The sequence below is a fragment of the Salvelinus sp. IW2-2015 genome, linkage group LG4q.1:29 (assembly GCF_002910315.2).
Source record: "Salvelinus sp. IW2-2015 linkage group LG4q.1:29, ASM291031v2, whole genome shotgun sequence".
In the NCBI taxonomy this organism is placed as follows: domain Eukaryota; kingdom Metazoa; phylum Chordata; class Actinopteri; order Salmoniformes; family Salmonidae; genus Salvelinus; species Salvelinus sp. IW2-2015.
In genome coordinates this window covers 61,470,073-61,474,623 of record NC_036842.1, presented here as the reverse complement: position 1 = coordinate 61,474,623, position 4,551 = coordinate 61,470,073, and the positions used below count along the sequence as shown (strand labels likewise).

Sequence of the window (4,551 nt, the reverse complement as noted above, 5' to 3'; positions counted from 1 at the left end):
CAACTGCGGCCAATCAATGTTCCGGATATGCACTCTGAAGTCTGGTGGTTCTTTGATGTTTATTATTTTCGTACTACTTCCGGGTTTTGTTGTTTACAATATAAACCGTTACCAGTTCGTGCTTAACGATATTGTGTTACTGTTAAAAAGACTGTATATTTTACTAAACCACCAACGAAGTGGTTAAACTACATATGACTGATAGAATTTGAGGCGAATAGTGTTCTCCTCATTGGAAGTCGCAGCTGCAGYTTTCAAACCAACTTTGGTAATAAACAGCTTTATGAATAGCTCCCATTTAATGCTCAAGTTACTTTGAAAGCTACTGCCACATTTTATTGATAGGATTTTCCTTTAGGATCCTCCGTATTCTCTTAGGACTGTGTTATGAAGAAGAGAGTGAGGCGTGCGCGGTTTTCCGATGTGGCAGCAGGACAGAGAAGCCAGACTCAGTTAGTTGCGGGGGTCAAGAAACATTTTGGGCGGCGAGGAAGAACCAATAATAATGCTGCAAAGATAACTTCACCATCAGTGACAGATCTACAATATTACAATTGAGCACAGCAGTGTCAGCTGTGGCGACAGAAGGGGAGGAGCGTCCACAGCATAGATCAAAGAAATCCTGTGATTCCCCTTCAAAAGTCTTGACAAGCAGTCTAGATTTTGAGGTCAATGATAGGTTGTTGTCAGGTGTTTTACCTCCATAAGGTGAAGTATCAGCTGTTAAACATTTTAAAATGCAACCTACTTCCTTGACTGATCCTACAGGTATGGGCAGACTCAGCACTGCATTTTGTCATGGAAAGTTCTCACCTCGGAGGCTGCGGCATGCCTTCGACAAGTGGCCAGGGGATCCAGACAGAGCCAGCCCAGTCGCCACTGTTTTTATACATAGACTTTCAGGGCATAGATGGTGTGCCACTGAACCGTGATCCACGTCACTYGGTTTGTCTGCAAGACCTGCCACACAAAATGCTACAAGTGCCACACAATACTGCTCATTTATGCAGAGGGTTAACATCTTGCCCTCTGAATGTGCACACCAGAGACAGATGAGAAACTGCAAGCAACTAATGTCACAATGTAGAGAGCGGCGATTGCAAAACTACGAGGGTCAACAATGAGCTAGTCTGCAAATCTGGCCCAAAACAGCAGTGAAACTATAACATGATATTGATTTTGGTTTCAGGAAGAGTTCAGAGGGCTCTCAATGAACAGTGGATCCCATCTTGTTGTGTAAGTGGATACATTCCATCAGGACAAGATGATTACCAGATTTTGATAGGCAGAGATGGCTTTCACAGTTATAACCACTGTTACCAATTGTCCCATTTCTTTTACCTCCAACCCAACACCCTCCATCCCCTCCTTTCCAAGTGTCTCCACAGCCTGGTGTMCTGGGCCCACCACCATGCAGAGGACTGCCGCTCTTGCCCTGAGCTGAAAGAAGTGCTGGAGAGGCAGTGCTGGGGCTCAGTAAGTGCCGTCTGGGGGTGTGTGGATGGACATAGTTACACACAGACCACAAAGCAAACCCTGGACACACTGAGCGTGATCCCCTACTGGAAGGTGAGGAGCAGCCTAGAGGGAACCAACACCACCATGTCCCAGCCCAGTCCAGCTGCCACCCCACAGACTCAGAGYGCCGTCCACACTGATACTACCACCACCAGTGCAGATGGTCAGACAGCTTTTGGTACCTCCAAAGTTACCCTGGGAAACAGAACACTCAGTATTACATTTCAGTGTTTACTGAAGTATAGTCTTGACTGCATTGACATGTATGGCTCTTTGCAGGTGGTTACCATCTTATTGTCTGTTGCCAGTTCAAATTAATTTGTTTGACCCTCTTGTCCCTAGAAATTCTCTTTGGTGAGGAGACACCCTCTCCTGCACCAGCCCTGCTCATGGACAGGCCAGGTGAATCAACAATGAAAAACATGGTTCAAGTTATACAGTGCTGGAAAGTTAAGATTGGTTAAACTATAGGCTGTTGTGTCAAATCTTAGGAACGTGTCCAGCGAGGATGAGTTTGAAGAGAAAAGGAAAAGTGTATCCTCTGATGAATTATTTGAGCCATACCTAGAGAAGTAGCGAGTGGATTGATGTGGGTTCTAGCCAGAGGCGACATGCCCATAGGGGGCACAGGGTCACGTGCCCCTTCAGATTTGTCCTGTTTAAAAATAATTGTGGTTTCTCTGTAATACTACTAGCCACCTAGCAATTTTATGAAGCTGACTTTAGCTAGCCCAGATAGGCTCCCAACCTCATAACTAGCTACCAAGATGACATTTCAGGCTATCAATCAAGTTAGAGTAGCTAGCTTGTCTATCTTAACTGGCATGCCTGCTGGCAAGGTTGGTAGACTAGAAAAGCAAGCAATAGCTAAATGTACTGAATAAAACTGACATTCCTTTCAATCTTTTACCCAGAATTTAGCAGAGAAGCATATTTAGTTTTGTAGGTTTTTTTACCCACCAGTCCGGAGGATACAGACAGCTCAAGAGGTATGCTTAGATAGAGGTATCCCCCCGCCATCCAAGTACTTTGTGCCCCCTGCATATTTTTGGGGTGCATGATGCCCTGGTTCTAGCTATTTTGCATATCAAACCAAAATAATACATAGTAACACATCAGTGGACAGAAAGATCTCTTATTACTAGCGGAAAAGGGGCATCCATGTTTGTTTTTCAGAGAGGAGCTGCCCAATATCTACAAATGTCCATACCCAGGCTGCTTATCTGTAAAAAAAGGAGCAGGGCATGAAGGTCAGATTCAAGTGCTCCTTACAGCACTGTTAATCCTCTTATGAACATGTCTGTTGGTACATTACCGTTTTGTCTCTGGGGTACAGAAACAAATTAAGGAGCACTATGAAGAGGTCTGCGAGCGGCCCTGCCCTCACCATAGGCTGCAACAAAGTCTTCATGATTGACCGCTACCTGCAGCGACAGGTCCAACTCATTCACACGGGTAGGTTTGGACTGGACACAGCGCTTTTACTGGAGACAGAGAGATGTGTCTGTCCCAAAAGGTATCCTAGTTCTTATATTGTGCACTACTTTAGAAAGCCTGATTGGTCACCTGATCAAAAGTAATGCACTATAAAGGGAATAGGTTGCCATTTGGGATGCTGCCAGTGTGTTGGTATTAAGTTAGACCATTCTCCTTTTTATAGAGTTGGGGAACTACATCTGTGACCAATGTGGTCAGACCTTCAAGCAGAGGAAACACCTGGATGTGCCACTCAGGGGTTAAGCCACTACAGGGGGAGATTAAGCTCATATCAGGAGGCAAGGTTCTGCTGATTTGTGTTGTGAGGGGCTCAAGCACTGGTGAGTCTGTCAGGAGTTAGCCAAGCCTTTGATTATGTGGTATGATTTGGGTGAGTCTGTAATAATGGAAGGGATGGATAGGGGCACAAGAATGCAAGCTTGTATTTGGCACCCTCACTAAGCCTTTTTGTCTTTACTTTAAGATGACCAAACAAGGCAGAGGCTGATCTTGAATTTGCATGTGAACTGTGTGGGGAGCGCTTTGAGAAGGCCCACAACCTCAACAGCCAAGGTGCATCCCCTCACACTAGCAGCTGTCAGAGGAAACATTGACAGCCCCTCCAACAACCAACATACGGACCATCAGAGACTGGGGAACTGAATCCATACACCGGTTGATAGACTTGATTAGGTCCGTGACCAACAAGGAGCTGCGAAGACCACAATGTCCCTTGAGCCTCTATATAAGGAGTCTGATATAGAATGGTAATGGGTAGTGACTAATTGAACAGAACATGGAATCACTGGTCACTTTTAATGTTTACATACTCATTTCGATTGTATACACTGTATTCTAGTCAATGCCACTCAGACATTGCTCATCCTAACTTATATTTCTTAATTCCATTATTTTACATGTGTGTGTATTGTTGAAGTATTAGATACTACTGCACTGTTGGAGCTAGGAACACAAGTATTTCACTACACCCACAATAACATCAGCTAAATATGTGTGTGACCAATAACAATTGATTTGACTTGTACTGCTCATGCTCTAAACCAGGAATAGGAAACTGACTGGGGCCACAGAAAAATATGAACTCATCAGTGGTGTAAAGTAGTTATTTTGGGGTATCTGTACTTTACTATTTATATTTGACAACTTTTACTTCACTACATTCCTAAAGAAAATATTGTACTTTTTAATCCATTTTCCTTGACACCCAAAAGTACTCGTTACATTTTGAACGCCATCTGGTTTTCTTAAATATTTGTATTATTTGTACTTTTACTTTTGATACTTGGGTGACTGACTTGAGTCATTTTCTATTAAAAGGTATCTTTACTTTTCCCACCACCTCTCATGAGAGGGGCTGCAGTGACTCGCAGGTCTGTGTACCCACATATGCAAAAATGAGAAGTTTGAGTTAATTTTGTGCATTTCTACACATTTTGCCATGGGGCGTAGAGAAAAATGTGTTTTACAGCTAATTTCCTACAATTCCACCCATTTTGCCATAGGGTTGAGAGAAACTTTTGCAGTTTTGAAATATCT

The 4,551-nt window shown here is 43.6% G+C and overlaps 1 long non-coding RNA gene across 8 annotated transcripts; it reads left to right on the top strand.

Moving 5' to 3' along the window:
• Window positions 1–190: 190 nt before the first annotated feature.
• Window positions 191–4,350, top strand: LOC111962310 (uncharacterized). Of its 8 annotated transcripts, XR_011479689.1 has the most exons (5): window positions 191–268; window positions 1,190–1,236; window positions 1,378–2,973; window positions 3,179–3,335; window positions 3,479–4,350. It is a non-coding gene; the product is annotated as an uncharacterized lncRNA (long non-coding RNA). The 8 variants fall into 8 exon arrangements; XR_011479686.1 differs by having other exon boundaries at window positions 1,190–2,973; XR_011479685.1 differs by lacking the exon at window positions 191–268 and having other exon boundaries at window positions 1,089–1,236.
• Window positions 4,351–4,551: the final 201 nt, after the last annotated feature.